The following is an 18,310-nucleotide window of genomic DNA, read 5'->3' on the forward strand; positions in this document are numbered from 1 at the left end:
ACACTGGCACAGGATCTCCCATCATGGCATGCTCACATCAGAGAAAGTACTGTGTTCTATAAGCAAAGCAGAATTGAAGTAGCTCAAATGAAATGCAAAATGTGCAGATTTAGAGAATCCACACCAAATGTTCATTTGGACTATTTGTGCTTGACCTATGGTAGAACATTCTGAGCTCGTATTGGTTTGATCAGCCACAGTAGGAAGCACTGTAACTTGACTCTAACATAGTGATGTCATTTTGAGCCTCTTCAAGAACAAAGGACAACCACTAACCAAGATAATCTGATACATTCCAATCCAATTCAGCAAGTAATTATTGAATGGCCATTGTGTGCCAGGTCACTGTGTTAGTTCTGGAAATATAAAGACAGAAACAAAATGCTCCCTGATCTCAATAAGTTGACATTATAGTTGGGCATACAACACGTCCTTAGAAAAGTAATTTCAGGGTAATTGGAGGAGAGAGGGAGCATAAAGGGCTTTGATGGGGAGAAGAAGGGAAGACTTTCCCATGGATATATGTGCCTGGATATTGGTGAATGAGTAAAGAGGGAGGGTATGATGGAGGTGAGTCTTGAATGAAAATGAGAGTTCTAAGACATGGGAGTGAGGAGGAAAGGCATCCCAAAGGACAGCTGGCCCACAGGTCTGCACAGAGAGGGAAGATGGCGGGCTGGACTCAGGGAACAGCTCTCAGGCAAAGCTTGCTGAAACATGGGGTTTTACCTGAAGGGTAATAATGTGAAATGAGGCTGGAAAGACCCTAAGACTGAGAACTGTAATGGACCTTAGCAGTCACTGAGTTCAGTTTCCTCATTTACAGTTGTGGAGGCTGAGAGGCAGAGAGAGGTTACTGACTTAGCCATGGTGTGTTGGAAGTAGACTATGGCGGCCTACAAGTGTTGGACTTTGGAATTTTGTTCTATATTTAATATAGAGGTAATAGTAAGGCACTGAAAATTGTTGAGCAAGGGCCAGACAAGTGCCTTAGGAAGATGATTTTGGTGATGGTGTGAGGTATAGAAGAGAATGGGGACAAGGTGGCCTGTTAGCTGCTAATACAATCAGTTGGGTGAGAGGTAATGAAAACCTGAACTTGGGTGATGGCTATGTGAGCGGGAAGACTGAGGTCCTGTGGGAGTCTTTTCCATGTCTTTCTCTAAGTCTTTCATAGAAAATCTACCCAAAACACTAGAGGCCCTTCTCTGTGTATGTTTATTTTTAAATGCATATTATACATAATTAATTTTATATATGCATATTACACATGATTAATTTTATAGATATATATTTACATTAAGTGTGATGTATTTTATATATATGTCATATATATGGTTTATTATATATGTATACACACATATGAATCAGGGATAAACTGTATAACAGACTTTCCATATGTTAGCTTTTATTCTGGCTCATCTTCTTTTCCAGTCCTATATGTCATAGAAAATGTCTCTCACACCACTTCTAGGGTACCATTTATCATGGTTAGTATGTTATAGCCCACTTACACCTACCGTGTGTCTTTCCATTGTCCTTTGGGTCACGAGCAATTTTGGTTCTTCAAAGAATCTGGGTGTTTCATGATTCACAGTCATTCAGCATTGCTGCGAAAATATCTGTGTTAAGAATGATGGGTTTTGTGTCAGGAAGCAGCCTAGGATTGTTGAAAGCAGTGGGCAGTTTCCTAAATATAGCTCAGCCTAGTCTCTTCCTCTGGTTCCATTTGGAGCCTGGTTCATCGTGTTCTTATGGCAGTGACTGACCCAAATAGGTGAGCCGATAGACTAATTCAATGGCTTCCACATCTGACTGCCTCTCACAGTCTGATCAAAGCATATCCTTCATCCACTTGGGTTTTTCTGTGTGGATGGTTTGTTCAGCTGTAGATCTTATGGAAAAGGCCCTGACATGGTCCTGGGCTTGTGGCAAACAGCACAATGCCATCTGCAAATAAAAGCATTGGGAAAGCCTATAGGGAATTGGATTCAGGCTCTCTTTAGTGCTCAGGAAGACAGAGGAACCATCTTACCACTGTGTATAATTATCTAATAGAGGTAGCATGGAGTTGTGAGTGGATAGAGTGTCGGGTTTAAAGTCAGAAAGATCTGGCTTCAAATCCCACTTTAGATGTGATTGACCTCATACTTAACCCCTTAACTGTGCCTCAGTTTCCTTGTCTGTAAAATAAATATATTAGGCTTGATGGCCTCTAAGCTTTTTCCTAACTTTAAATCTGAGATCCAATAATTTGTGAGCTGTTCCATCCCTCACTTTCTTTATCTGTAAACTGAGGTGGTTGGAATAGATGACCTCCAAGGTCCCTTCCACTTCTGTGATTCTATGGTTCTATGAAATAAAGCGAGGTGGGCTGGACAATTTGTAGAACCTTAGAGGTCACTATGGCCCAGCACAGTCAGCAAAGTTAATCCTGGCCTTGGCCCTTGTAGGATGTCTAGACTTAGGGAGGTAAGAGCAGAGTGGTCAGGCACTCTTTTGGGCCAACCTGAGGACCCGGGGAAAAGAGGAGAGAGGAAGCAGAGCTGGGGGGTCAGGAATGACGACAATGGGCATTGGGGACAAGTTAACAATTCATGAGCAGGTATTGGATGTGGGCAGACGAGACACCCAATCCCTGGTTTGAGGCTTTGCCATCAATGTGGGCGGCATGCCGTCACCTCTCCATTTTCAAGGTGGGAGCCAACAATTCTCTCCCCTGATTGCTGTGACTTCCTGAACCACACCTGCTGGAAAGCATTGACCCAGGGAGATGCAATTCAGCCTGGGCACCAGGGAGGGCTACTTCTTTCAAGGCATTTCCAACTTATTAAGAGAGCCCCCTAGACACTTAGTCAATGAATAAGATAGCAGGGGTCTGGAGAGGGAACAAAGGAAGCTCTGTAGCTAAGACTAGTTGGAACAATGCTTTTAAAAAGGCAAGGCCTGTGATTTCATCATGTGGGGACCTCTAAGTGAAGAAAACCCCCTCTCCCTCCAACCAGGGCAGCTCAACCCCTGCCCTCCAATTTATAGTCTGGGACAGTTGCTCAGGTCACTAAGAGTGACGTTGCCTGGGGTGATGCAACCAATAGGCAAAAGAGGCGGGATTCAAACCCAGGATTTTCTGACTCTGAAGTCATTTATCCATCCACTAACCCAAACCACCTTCTTTTTGTCAGTATACCTCCTAAGATGCCAAGGTCTGCTGCACAGAGTGGAGCCCTGTATGGGCAGAGGACAGTGGTGCTAACTCTCTGGCTGGGGCCAGCCAGCCTACATCAGACGTGATGACAACTTCCCTTAATGCATAGTAACACTAAATTCCTTTGCTTGAGTGCCTTGCACTCTGCTGATTCATTTTGAGCTTATCTTCCACAAAAAGCCCTAGATACTTTTCACAGAAATTTTCACAGAAATGATTGTCTACCTACATTTCCTTCTACTACAGTTTAATGGGCCAGGCTGGCTCTTTCTGCTTCTTTTCTTTTATCTGTCTCCCACAGGGCTCTCATCAGTCACTGGCATCCAGTGCTGCCTTCTGGCTCCTACATATCAATGGTCCTGCTTCCATGGTTAGACCAATTTTCCCTTCTATTTCCCCCTCCATTCTTCCCCCTCTGAACCGTGAGGCAGCATGGTAGAATAGAAAGAACATCGGGTATTTGGAGTCAGAAAACCTTGCCCTCTCACTTATTACCTGTGCGACCTTAAAATGCCTTAACTTTCTCTTGACCTCATTTCCTTCCCTATAAAACATGACCTCTTGGGCCCCTTGCAGCTCTCTCCAAATTAAATTGAGTTGGGTTGTCCACCAGGGGGAGGCATGACAAAGAACCACCATGCTCCCATGATAATGGCTCAGTCTAGCACTGAATCCATGGCTCCCAAAGCAACTCACCCAAACCTATCACCCCTTTACACTACAAATCCATCAGCTTCTAAGCAGTCACAACAAACCCTAATCATACTCCCTGTATTGTTGGACTGATGTTACAATTTGTTCTCTCTACTTAACTTCCATTCTCTCCAAGTCCTTGTTAACTGCTTCATCCCAAACACCGAAAAGCCAGATCTCATACTACAATCTCAAGCAATGGTCCCTGGCATCATCCTGAAGCTCCTTTAAAGCCCAGGGAATAGTTGCCAATTACAGGCAGTTGCGATCCACTCACCTTCCTTTCCAATGGGACAATTCTTAGCATCTAACATAGGAGAGCAATATTAACTCTAGCCCATTTCAAGACCCTTTCTAGGGTTTGTCACCTCGGAGGCATCTTCCCCTACTCAAATCACCTTAGAATTTAGCCTCCTATTGTAGGAGAGGAATCTTGTTGGAGATTTTGGGAGTGGAGTACCTTATCGGGGGAACCTCATGTAAGAGAGGTGAATGGTCCTGATCTCCAGCCAAAGGGTTCAGATACCCCTGCCTTATGCTATTATGCTAACAACACTACTGATTTTATTCATTAAAAAACTTCATCTAATAGTGGCAAAAAATTCCTTTTACAGAGTGAGGAATCAACCTGTAATTCATTTTTCTATGTAAATATGCCTCCTCATATAACTTAAAGTGTTAGGTATCACATTAGCTAGGTTGAGTGGGACACATCTCCTTCGTCTCATCTTAGACACAGACAGGGTTGGTTTACATTCATGAGCTCACTAATATTCTATTTCTGTGACCAGTAATGAATTCTGCAGTTCTGACTATTAACTCCTATCTTTCCAACTTTTCCTATGTCTCACAATTCCTGAATCTCTTTTTCAGCCTCACCATGGTCTCCAGTCCCTCTCTCCCTCCCTCAGGGCTATTGAAGTCCTCATGGATGTCTTTCACTCTCTTCTCTTCTCAGTCTTTACCTAGAATTAATCAGTTCAAGTATAAGCTATCTTCTCTTGCCTGCTTTCCCCCTTCTCCTATCCCCTCCTTCTAGAACTGCTAATTCTTCACCAGCCACATTTAGAGGTAAAAACAAGGCCGAGGTAATAAGATCTATCAAGAGGATGGCCAGCAATTGTTCAAAATTATCAGGATTTTTGTACACTCTCTTTAATAATGAGCCTCTGCTCAAGTGTATATTGTGCATTGAGATATTAGCTAATAAAGTCATCACAATTCTATCTGCTCTGCATCACATATGTGCCAAATTATATGCATGGGATCGCCTTTAATAGAGTGTAAGGTGCTTGAGGGCAGGGCTTGTTTTGATGTCTTTGTAGTCTAATACTTAACCTAGTACCAGACACTTAGTAAATGCTAAACATTTGCCAATTGATGGATTTAAAAGTCAGGCTTTTGCTGCCAAAAAGGACATTTGTCACCTTATAGAAACTCTGACATTTGCTGCCATTTTCTATTCCTTTAAGAGCACCTTTCATCTAGTCTGTATGTGTCTTCTGTGTCATCCTGGGCCATCTCCAGTTGTCCTGATCTATATCTGGCCACTGGACCCAAATGGCTCTGGAGGAGAAAGTGAGGCTGGTGACCTTGTACAGCCCTTCCTCACTTAAATCCAATTCACTTCCAAGTCATGGCATCACCCTCCTGATGTCATGGTCCTCTTCCAGAACAAAGGACAAATAACAAGTCTTGTATGTACCCATTTTTGTACATGTTGTTTCTCCATTAGACAATAAGCTCCTCCAGAACCAGGAGATCTTTGTACACAGCAACAACTAGTGTGTGAGGAATTTTTTTGGTAGACTCATTGAAATGCATGGACTTCAAAAATTTCCAATGGACTCTTGAGGCAAAATACCTTCCAGAGAAAAGAGAAAGAACTATGGAACTGGATCGCAGATAGAAATAGAACATTTTCTTTTCTATTATGTTAAGTTTTGTTTTATAGTTTCTCCCATTCATTTTAATTCTTCTATGCAACGTGCATTTAATAGGAATGTATGCGTAGAACCTATATAAGATTGTACACCGTCTCAGGGAGGGAATGAGGAGGAAATGGGAACTGAGGGGGAGGGAGTGGAAAAAAAATCTAAGATATATGGAAGTGATTGTTTAACACTGAAAACAAATGAAATAATTCAATTCAAAAAAAGAATATAAGCTCCTCAAGGAAGGGGCCATTTTATTTTTTTTTTCTTTGTAACCCTAGTACTTGGCACTTATTAAACTCTTAATAAATCCTTACTGATTAACTGATCTGTATTAAACAGAATTTTCTAACTGGTTTAAAAATCTTCCAACTGAAAAATGTTCAGTGGTTTATAAACTCATCTGTTAAAAAATATAACAATGAAATGCCTTTCCTCTAGTTTATAAGGATAACTGGTTGACATTGGGGGAGATGGAAATTTACCAGCCAAATTGCAACAAGAACCTTTGCATATTTATTGGATGGGATTGGAAAATGACTATCTTAATGAAGTGACAGCCTATAACGTACTTGTATTTGGGAGAGATGTAGCTTTCTGAAGCATGTTAGGGAGTTAACTTATTCAGCTCTAATAGCAGCTCAAACCAAATATCAGAATAAACTGAGCTTAGAATTAGCCTTCCAAATCCCTGTATGACAAAAGTTTTAAAAAGATTATCAAAATAATGAAACCTATTCAGTCACATTACTCTCACTAAAATGTCTATTATCAATTAATGGTTGATTGGTTTAATTTATTTTTAGAGGCAGTCATGGTGTTGTGGATAGAGAGCTTCCCTTGAACCCAGGAAAACCTGGGTTCGAGCCCCATCTATGATATATGTTGTCCAGGTGAGTCACATGACCTCTCAATGCCCGTTAGATCTCTAAGACTATAAATGTCAGAGAAGGTTCAACCTACATTGGTAGAGTGTGTTTCCTCACCTCGAAGTTCCCTACGCCAATGAAATCATAGGTGTAGTCTCTATCTCTACAATAGGGGTAAGTTTTTTGACTGGTTAGCAAAATATTTTTAAAATAGTGTTTAATGTTTGAAGTATCATATTAAATTTCTATATATTCTCTCTATATTTACATATATTCTATATATATTCTATATTTTTATAATTTGTACAATTTTCAGGATGTACATAACATAGGAGTAAATTTGTACATAGATTTGTTTTTATTGGACCTAGGATTTTCTCAGTGTGGGGAGCCCTGATGTATCACTTCCACCAATGCAGCAATCTAGCACCTGCTTTATTAGTCTTAGAGAGTTGTCTGGGATCACTGAGATGTTAAGTGACTTGCCTAGACTCACACAGCCTCCATGTATCAGAGACAAAATTTGAACCCAAGTCTTCCTGATTCCACACTCAAAATCTTTTTTATTGATAAGGGCAAATGGTCAAAAATACTTAGAAACCATTGCTCTAGGCCAACACACAGGCAGGGAGGTGGTAAAACTACCTCTCACTCTAAATTTCCTGCTCTTTTGTCTATACCTTATTCTTTTTTAATCTTATTTTTTTTTATTAATGCCTCTTGTTTTTATATCACCTTTATTTATTACTATATGCCTCCACCATCTTCAACCTAGGAGGCCAGTCCTGATAAGAAAGAGGAAAAAAGAAAAAAGGATTTCAGTTTAAAAAAAAAAACAAAGCCCATAAAACAAATCTGATAATAAATACACCCTCTTTGAAGAGGAGAAATTGAGGCCTATCCTCTTAACTGCTCCCCAGGGCCAAATTCTGCCATTAAAAATTTACAGGATTGTGTTTTGTTCTTACTGTAATCTCTGTGCATATTGTTTTCCTAATTCTGTTTACTTCACTTTGCATCAGTTCCTGTAAATCTTCTTATACTTCTCTGAATCTTTCATCTTCATTGTTTCTTTTGGTGCACATGGTCTGAATGAATGAATGGTCTGAGCCATTCATGTGCCATAATTCTGTAGCTAGTCTTTAGCTGATGAGCATCTAGTTTGTGTCCAGTTCTTTGCTAATGTAAAAAAAGGAAGAAAATAAAGGAAGGAAGGATATAAAATTATAATAAATGCAATAATATTATATAATAATGAACAATTATAATTATGTATGATATAATTTGTAATTATGTGTTATAATATTATATATTATAGCTACATGATATACAACATATATAATTATATTATATAAATATATACATATATTATGTATGCATACATATAAAATATAAAATTATGTAATTAATAAAGGCCTCCATATTCAGAAAATATTTATAATAGCATCTTTTCTGTTTCTTATATATTATAATAACATAATATAACAATATAATATACTGTATTAGTCAGAACTAATATTATTTAAGGAACAGAAAAGATGCTATTATAAATATTTTGTGCATTATATAAGAAATAGAAAAGATACTATCACAAATATTTGGTGAATATGGGGGGCCTTTCTCATTATATTATTACTATTACATATATTAGTATGATGTAACATATTATATTATGCTGTTGTAGTATTTATAATACAGTATATAAATAATGTAAAAGATGCTCTAATAAATATTTGGGGCATATGGGGGCCTTTCTTTGATCATTGACTTCCTGGGGATGTGTGTGTGTGTGTGTAGACTCTGAATATGGCCATTTTATTCATGTTTTTCGTATAATTCCAAGTTGCATTCCTAGACGGTTGGACTGTCGCATGATCATCCGCAGTCGATTACTGTGTCTATCATCCCACAGTCCCTCCAAGGTTGACTGTTTTCACTTTCTGGTCATGTTATTCAGTGTTTAAAGTGTGAGGTAAGCTCTCAGAGTGGTTTTCATTTGCATTCTCTTGATTGTTGGCGATTTGGAACATTCTTTCATGTTCACCATTCATTTAAACTATTGAAATCATTCATTTAATCAGAAGCATTTATTTCATGTTAATGGTTTTCAGTTTTATTGAGAACTGTTTATAGTCTGACCTCTTACCCACTGGGGAGTGGGTTGCCTGATTCTGGGCAGTGGGGTTTGGAGGGGGAAGAGATTGGGGACAGGGAGACCATTTAGAAAACTGTAAGGATAGTTTGGACTGTGAACTCCTTGAGGGCAGAGATTTTTTTTTTATTTTTGTAAAACAGGCATAGTTCACTGCACATAGTAGGTCCCTAATAAATGTTTGGTGGGATTCTTGCTTAGCTGAGACGCCAGGGGTGCAGGATGGTCTCAGCAGAGACAGGCATGTATTCTTATGGAAACCATAATCCCTACCTCCCCCTTAGCTTTCTTAGAATGTCAATTCCTTGAAGACAGGGATTATTTGTATGGCCAGTAATGAGCACAGTGCCTGGGCACATAGTAGGAACTTAATATTTGGTATTTATTGAATTACATGACCCAGATTATAGGAGGGTGAGATAGGTAATATGATTGATGCAGGATCAACTTTCATCTTAAACTAGGCTAGCTACAACTGAGAAATACGCATTAGCAGACACCACCAAGCACCTGAAATGACTACATTCCCAGCACCTTCTGCCCCCCCACCTCCCTATGGTCCATTTCTGGCACCAAGAATCGTAGGAAGTCATTATCCAAGGTCAGATGTGGTTGACTGTCCTTTGACTGCAGCTCTTTTTGAGTTGAAAGATAACAAACTTCTTAAGGGAAAGGTTATTTTGCGGCTAAATTAGCTCAAGAATATGTGGCCTTCCCCAGGGCTATGATAAGAGCTATCTGCACTAAGCCTCCTGGGCAGAGATCATGATGAACATTCATTCACTCAATAAAGGAAAAGGGGAAGGGATCAAACATTTATTAAACAGCTTCTATATACCAGGCTCTATGCTAGGCACTGGGAATATAAATCCAAGCAAAAAGAAAGATAATCACTGCTCTTAAAGAGATAATATTCTAACCGGAGAGCACCTATGAAAGGGAGCTGAAGCCTGGGGATGGGGAGAAGTTGGGAGAGTCAGGGCCTGGAGCTGGGAGAGAAGGAAAGGGATGAGGAAGCCAAAGTAGAAGCATGATGGGTCTGGACATGCATTGAAAAAAACAAAGGATGAAAGTCATAATAAAGGGTAAATAAGAGAGGGAGGGATAGAAGACTAAGAAATGAAAGTTAAATAGAGGAAATTCAGAGTACTTGATCAGGAAAGACTTGGTGATAACGGTGTAGACATCTCTTTGTGCGGCCGAAGTGGAGAGAGGTTTAGGTCATGGCATGTCAGGAGACTGAGAAGCCTGGAGGGCACATCACAGGCATTTCAAAATCCTCAAGTATAAAGATAGGGGATGTGTGAGAGAGGAAGAGGGTAAGACAGGGATGGAATTCCTTAAAAAAAGAAAAAAAGCCAGAGGGCTAGTTGGAGACTGCTCAAAGGATCTGGCTAGGGAGATGAATCTGGACCCATGAGTCTATCAGCAAACATTTATTAAACGCCCCTTCTGTATCGAGGCCCTGTGCCAAGGGAGCGATCCAGAAAGGAGAGGTTGAGAAGGGATCAGAAAAGGGGAAGGTTGGAGAGAGGCAGCAATGAGAGAGATCGGGGCTGATTCTCCAGTCGCAGAGTTAGAAGAGGGGGGGGCATGCCAAGTATTGGAGACAGTGTTTCCTGGATCTATTGCCCCAGGTGGAGGGATGCCATCAGAAAAGCCTAAAGCAATGTCAGTCTGAAAGATTTTTCTTGATGCCTTCATCATTTCACAGATTATAGATGATTGGACTTGGGAGGGACATTGGGACACAAACCTTCAGAGCTGGGATTTAGAATAATGAATATTAAAGATCGAAGAGAGTTTAGTACGTAAAATATCAGAGCTGGAAGGGGTCTGAGAACAGGGAATGTCAGGGCTAGAAGGTACGTTAGAGACCATTTCGTCCAATTCTCTCATTTTCCATATCAGAGAACTTATAGAAAGGATATGAATAGCGCCAAAGTCTCATAGTGACTTAATGGCAGAGCCAGGGCTGAACCCTAGGTCTCCTTACCCAGTTTTGCTGTGATTCCCTTCCAGCCAATCTCCCTTCCTTCTTTCTTCTCAGTGGAGCCTTGGAAATACATGTGAACTTCCTTGAGTCCTTGGCACTCCTCTTACACAAACTAGCCTACCTGAGAACAGCCACTTTTATGCGTATCGGCACCTTGTTGGAGAGTGGTGTAAGAGCTTCCTAGTGTGACCCTGGGAAAGCCACTTAACCATTTGGGCCTTTGTTCACTCATTTGTAAGACAAGGCGATTTACATTGATCTCCAAAATCTCTTCCTGCTTTAAAAGAATCAAGTAAAAGGAAAGGCTAAGTGCTTCCAAGTTTTACTAAGAGAAAACTCCCTAGTCATGAGCTCTGTCCAAAAGTAGAATGAGTTGCCTTGGGAGGCCATGAGTTCTCCATCACTGAAAAGTGTTCAAGCAGCAGCCCCATGATGACTGACTCATTGCTGAAGATGTAGAAAACATTCTTGAAAGGTCTCAGGTACGTTCCTTGCCTTTATACTTGGACAGATGTTGACGCGCTCTCAACACCCAATACTCCCAGTTCCTCGATCTCCTGACCAGACTACTTCCAGCTCTGAGATTCCTTAATTCTATGAGCCAGGGATCTAAGAGGCTGCTAAGAACTCTGTGGGTGAGAGGAGATGATTGAGAAATATATCAGGATTTAGGGCTGGAAAAGACTTTCATGGTCATCTTCCTCAATCCCCTCATTTTAATGAAGAAGAAACTGAGGCCCAGAAGTCAATAAATGGCAGAGCTGGAATTTGAACCCAGGTCCTTCCACCTGGGATCCATGGTTCTTGGCACTGCAGCACTTTGCTTTGGGAGGGACTGAAAGGCTCCGGCAGGATGAAGATAGGGCAGAATCCAAGGAGGAGAAAGGGACTGACTACAATGGAGTGAGGAGCCAGGATGGGAATGGGATAGGGTGGGGTGGGGCAGTTAGAATAACAGGGACAAGACCAAAGAAAAAGAAAACAAAGAAGAAAAACAAAGGGGGGGGGGGCAACAGGAACTGAGCCCCATTTGAACATGGAGGCTGGGAGGAGATCAAAGAGTTCAGCAGAATACAATCCTCTTCCTGGCTCCAGCCTCACCAAGGGCTTTGATGGATACTTCCGAGTCTCAAAGCACTTTCCCATCTATTAGCTAATTTTATCCTCACAACATCCCTGTGTGTGCCCTCATTTGAGAAATGGTGGACCAGATTAGTTGCTTTCTAAAGGTTCTTCTGACTCTAATGGGTTATGATTCCAGGCAAGAGCTATGTTTTTAATATATAACACAAAAGTGGAGAGAGAGAGAGAGAGAGAGAGAGAGAGAGAGATTTCAGTAGTTGAGGAAATTATGGTACAGTTTTGGGGACTTGTTCAAGGGAAACAGAAACACAGGGTTAGCAGCAAGGAAAGGTGGTAAGAATCCTAGATCTAGAGCCTGAAGACCTGGATTCTAATCCAACTTCTGACCCTTACAACCTGTGTGACCTTGGGCAAGTTAGCACAATGTCCAGGGCCTCAGTTTCCCCATCTGTAAAATGGGAGTTGGATATCCTAACCTCTGAGGTTCCTTCTAGTTCTAAATCTGCAATCCTCCATTCCTACCAGTGTTAGCTCTTGATTGCCAGAGCAAACCTGAACCTGTCCAGGACATCCATAACAAAGGAAGAAATTCTGAGATTTAGGGAATGACCCTGAGAACCTCTGATACTTGGCACTTGTATGACCTCAGCTTCCATCCTGGGCCTTGGTTTCCTCACCACTAGAATGAGAGAGTTGGTCCAGGCAACTTCTAAGGTGCATTCTAGGTCTAAATCTGATGATCTTGTCAGCCTACCTCATGCAGAAAAGCCTAAATCAAGATTTGGTTTATTGTTTTGTTGATTGCCTAGACTTAAGAAAGTGATGGAAGAAATGGTAATATACATTAAATTTATTTTTTGAGGGGTTAACAATCACTTTTATCAAGCACGTATATCATTCACCTAGTTCAGGGGAGTCAACACCCTGAACCCCAAAGTAATCAACAGACGTGGCTTCCTCTGTCTGACCATAGTTCAACAGACAGACAGTTATCTGACCATAATTACCAGAGAGGGAAGCATGACTTCTAGGTTCTTAAAGCAAAGGTGGGGATGGGGGGAGCTCCTTAGCAGCTTCCCAGAGTCCTCTTCTGGCACTCAAACCTTCTTACTAAAACTAAGACCCAAGTAATACCTTACCCTCAGAGTCTTTATACATTTTTTAGAGCCACAGGGCATCACATCCCTTGAGAATCAGTGCCTCATTAGCAAAAGACATGGACATTCTTACAAATATTCCCAGGTCTAACAATGGCTGGGGATGGGTGTGGGTGGGAGAGATCCTCCCCAGTCACATTCAAATAGAGGCAATATATTTCTTGATTATACTAAAACAAAAACAGCCAAAGGTCCTATTTTACTTGCCATTATACTCCACCCTACCAGGATCCTTGGCCTTACAAATCTAAATGGCCATGGATCCTGAAACAAATAGGTATTATACTTTGCAATCCCAAATCCAGGTGATTTAAGCAGGTTACTTGGGCAACTTGTATATGAACAGGCATTAACGTTTCTTTAGTAAATACAACATAGTTCACATTTGCAGAATACCTAACATAGCAACATAGGGTGGCCAAAATACTTTAAACAAACACAAAGGTATAGGAATAACATAACATCATTCTTTGAGGAGAGAGCAACCAGCTCCTCTTTCCTCAATCCCAAACAGAAATGTCCAAGCAAAGTCCTCTTGGAGCGGGGAGGGGGGGGGGGCGGCCTCCCCACCCTGCACTCTCAGGGTAGTCTCTTCCAAGTCCTGAAGGGCGGCTGGACAACAAAGCCATCACAGTGGGGTCCTTAGGGGTACATAGCATTTCTCCCCACTCACCATAGGCAACTCCACCCCTTGGGTCCCAAACTGTCCCAGGAGAAGGCTGCAAAAAAGCTCACTCAGTCCTTGTTGTGCAGTCCCAATCTTGGCTCAGGGCTGAACTCTGAGCTCCTGGGAACTCCTCCTCCAGCAGGAGCCAGCCTCTCCCAGCTCCCATCTGGGTCTATGTGAAAGCAGGTTGGGGCTCCCATTCCTCTCACCTCACCAAGGTCGATTGGGTCAGTACCAAGACATTGGTCAACTGGAAGACAGTGTTCCCCTCAGGTTCCAGGGCTCCATTCCAAATTTTCACTGTGCTGATCTGGTTTTTGAATACAATACACTTTAAAGACCTTCACTCCTCCAGCATAGTCTCTAGCCAGGCTAATCCACTTGAGTCCTGGCTCTGGCCACCCCCAACTCCTGGGGTTCCACAGAATCATAGCTACCACCACTGGGAAGCAACAGAAAATTATCTCAGTCCCCATATTTTCCTTTTAATTTATGCAGATCCCATCCTCGTCGCCATAATGTATCAGTAAGCACCCCAACATACAGAGGGGGGACTGCTATCACAGGTTCTTAGATCTGCATCCATAAAAGGAAAGGCAACTTTTGAGGGGTTAACAATCACTTAAATCAAGCATGCATATTATTCCTTTAAGCAAGCACATATATCATTCACCTTCTTCAGGGGAGTCAGCACCCTGGACTTCAAAGAAAATACAGAGAAATCAAAAGATCAACAGACATGACTTTCTCTGCCTGAATTCAACAGACAATTGGACCCCAACTGCCTGAATTCATAGTTACCAGAGAGGGAAGCATGACTTCTGGTTTCTCAAAACCAGGGGTCTCCTTAGCAGCTTCCCAGAGTCCTCCTCTGGCACTCAGGTCTTATTACAAAAACTAAGCCCCCTGCACATTAAATATATAAAGCATCTTTTGTGTGTACTCTTCCTGAAGAGCTGGTTGTTAAACATTTATCAGCATCTCCCTGGGGAGTGATAGGTTATTAAGGAGGTATGCAAAAGAGTCCTGAATTTAAGAGACTTCGGTTTGTGTGGGTTTGGGCAAGTCAATTGGCCTCTGAGCCTCAGTTTGCTTATCTGTAAAATGGGGATGAAAATCCTTGTTCTATCAACCTCACTGGGTAATTGCAAAAAAGTATTTTGCAAAAGGGAAAGTACTGTAAAAATACGAGTTGTTGTTATTACAGCAGACTCTGCTATCTCACTGTTTTATCCCCACACTATTCTATCCAAATGAATTAAACAACTGGGTCATTCCCAGCTCTGACCCAGTCCAGAGTAGGTCAGGAACAGTGGTCTCTAACCAAAAAACTGTCTCCTTCTTTTCCTTTCATCACTTTCTTCCCATTACAAATGCCTGGCACTAGAATTCCTTGGGGGAGGGGCTGAGGCTGAGGAAGACTCAGAATTCAGTGGTTACCTGCCTTGCGGCCTTGGACAAGTTGAGACCTCCCTGGGCCTCAGTTTCCCCATCTGTATGTAAGGAGGGAGGGGCATTACTTATGATAGGAGGGAACTAGACTGATTTGCTCCAGATGGGACCCAATATAAGCTCCCTGAGGGTCAGGCAACGTTCAGAAATAAAGTGAGACATATCGAGGCTCTCACAATCGACTCCAATTGTTCAGTTTTTTTCTTGAGGTTGAAGCGGAGTCTGCCTCCCTGCAATGTCCCTCTTGGGCTAGGCTGTAAAAGTCTTTGCCATCTTCCTTGTGAACATCCTCCAAATACTTGAAGCTAACAAGTGTCTTCTATCTCATCTTTGCATTAGGCAAAACATCCTGAGATCCTCCAACTTCACCTGAATTCCCGCATCATGCTGGTCTCCTTCCCCTTGTTATTGTCTTTTGTTTCTGTATTTGTTTCTGTCATTACAGGAATAACAATGGTTAGCACTGTGTAGCTCCTGAAGGCTTACAAAGTGATATGTGTGTGACCTCATTTGATACTCACAACAGTCCAGGGGGGTAAGTGCTATTACTGCATTATCTTTATTTCACAGAAAAAGAAACTGAGGCAGATAAGGACCTAGGGACTTGCCCAGAGTCACAGAGCTAGTAAGTTTCTGAGGTAGGATTTGAATTCAGCTTTTCCTGACTCCCAAATCCAATGCTCCATTGACCCTGTCTCCTAGCTGCCTTATTGTAAACTCATTGTGAGCAGGGATTATTTCATTCTTTATATTTGTATTATGAGTTCAAATCCAGGCTCAGACACTTACTTAGGTATATGACGCTGTTTGCCTCTGGAGAAGGAAATGGCAAATCACTCTGGTATCTTTGCCAAGAAAACCCCAAATGGGGTGATGAAGAGACTGACATGACTGAAATGACTAAACAGCAATAACAAATTTGTTTTCCTAATGCCCAGTACAGTGCCTGGCACATAGCTGATGCCTAATAAATACTTGTTGATTGACCAATTGTTTCCTTAACAAAAATGATTCCGGAACAGAGTGCATGAAGATCCCAGAAATAAAAGGACATAGAACTGGAAAGGACCTTAGAGACCATCTAGTCCATTTTACCGATGAGAATCCTGAAGCCATTGACTACCCAAAGAGATCTGGAAGGTAAAGAGCCAGCTCTACTCTTTCCTCCCTCTATGGTCCTGGGCGAGTGACTTTTCCATCTCTGAGTCTCAGTTTCCTCATCTGTCAAGCAGAGGTGGCTCTATCCACATACCGCCAATCCTGGCTGTCTTACAGCTTTGTTGTCTCAAACAAGATAATGGATGGTCCTTTGCAAAGTACAAAGCGCTGTGCACATTAAATGGGATATTGTGGGTGGAAGCTTTTGGAAAATTGTCACCATTATTTCATCTTGACGTAAGAGGAGACACAGTGCCCTAAAAATAAAAGAAACCAATCTTTCTCTCCTCTGGGGAGCTGGGGCTAGGAGAGAGGGAGGGAGGGAGGGAGGGAGGGAATGTGTTTTTTAAAAAAGCTTTGTTTCATGAGACTAAACTTCCCAAGATCCTCATCTTCCAGCCAAGACAGGTTTCTAGTGAACTTCTTAAGGAGTATTGGGCTTGCAATGTTAAGACCTGAGTTCAAAGATACTGCCAGATACTGTCTATGCAACCTTGGGTTAGTCACTTCCCTCCTCTGAGCCTCAGTTTCTTTCTGAAGGGCTGAAAACTACTAGGGCAGAATGAGATACACACTTGTCGAAAGGTCATAGATTGAGAGCCCAAAGTGAGCTCTGAGGACATCTAGTTTCAAGCCTTTGTTTAACAGATGAGGAAACAGACCCAGGGAGAAGACTAAGTGATTTACCCAGGTTCACACAGAGATCATATTTGAACCCAGAACCTCAGACTCCAAATCCAACATTCTCTCCACTATTCCATGAGGCCAGGTGGGTCAATGCAACAGTTGGTTTTCTTTTTGGTTGCTTTTTTTTTGTTAGAGTGGAAGATCTGGGGGTGAGGGAGGCATCATTTACAGAAATTGCCATGATATAAAAATAACATACATAAGTATTCCTTTAAAAAAGGAATACATAGAATTCAGGAATTGGATGACATGGTCTACTGAGGCCTCTTCCAGTACATAGCAGATCTAGGACACCATGCAGGAAAATATGGCCTGAGTTGGGGAGACCCAAAGCCAAGAGGATGATTCCCACTGAACAATATCGGGAGAACCACACAGTTGAGCTTGAAAAGATAATAATTGGCTTAAGGCAGATGCAGATGATTGGTTCAAGGCACTTTCTCATATTAGCCAACTCAATGATTTTTCCTTAGGGTAGGTGATGCAGTAGAAAAAGTGCTGGACCTGGGGGACAGAAGACCTGAGTTCAAATCCTGTCTCAAACGTTTACTAACTGGACAGTCACTTATCCTTTTGTCTGCCTCAGTTTCCTTATCTGTAAAATTGGGATTATAACAGCACCTGCCTCGAAGAGTTGTTGTGAAGACCACATGAGATAACCAACATAAACCTTTAAGTATTATAGAAATACTAGCTTTTATTATTAAGGATAATAATAATTCTCAAAGGACTTTCACATTCATCTCATCTCTGTCCATTTTGGTCCCATAGACCATGGAACTTGCTGATGATGTAAATTTTTGGCCACGGGATAGGCTCCCTGGAGAGATGATGAGCTTCTCATCACTGGAGGTATGCCAGCTGATGCTGGATGACCATCTGCCAGGAGTGCTAGAGAAAGGACCCACGAATTGGGTCAGAGGTGGAATAAATGCTGTCAATGGTCTTTTCCAGCTATGATTCAAACCATGCCATCTGTGGGGCACATTTCACTTTGGCTGAGATCCCCCATTTCAAACAAATCTCCATCCAATGGGGACTAGGCCAAGGACAGGAAGCAGCTATTTTGGGCCTCACGAAGGTTTGAGAACATCCTTTGGCCCAAGCAGCCAGCCACCTGGGAAAGAAATCACTTGGGCTGTGCCCATTACCCAGGAGAACAAGAACTGGAGGGTCTGAGGGGCAGGTGAGAGTGAGGAGCTTCTGGGGGATTAGCTAGCCTCTTCCTTTGGCTGTCTGAGATTTCCTGAGATCCAT

At 41.9% G+C, this 18,310-nt stretch overlaps 1 long non-coding RNA gene across 1 annotated transcript; it reads left to right on the forward strand.

The window, feature by feature from the left end:
- Positions 1-401: 401 nt before the first annotated feature.
- LOC140534640 (uncharacterized) lies at positions 402-16,663 on the forward strand. Its single transcript, XR_011977406.1, has 3 exons — positions 402-538; positions 6,639-6,725; positions 15,654-16,663. It is a non-coding gene; the product is annotated as an uncharacterized lncRNA (long non-coding RNA).
- The last annotated feature ends 1,647 nt before the right edge of the window (positions 16,664-18,310 follow it).

This window comes from Notamacropus eugenii, chromosome 3 (assembly GCF_028372415.1).
Source record: "Notamacropus eugenii isolate mMacEug1 chromosome 3, mMacEug1.pri_v2, whole genome shotgun sequence".
Lineage (NCBI taxonomy): Eukaryota > Metazoa > Chordata > Mammalia > Diprotodontia > Macropodidae > Notamacropus > Notamacropus eugenii.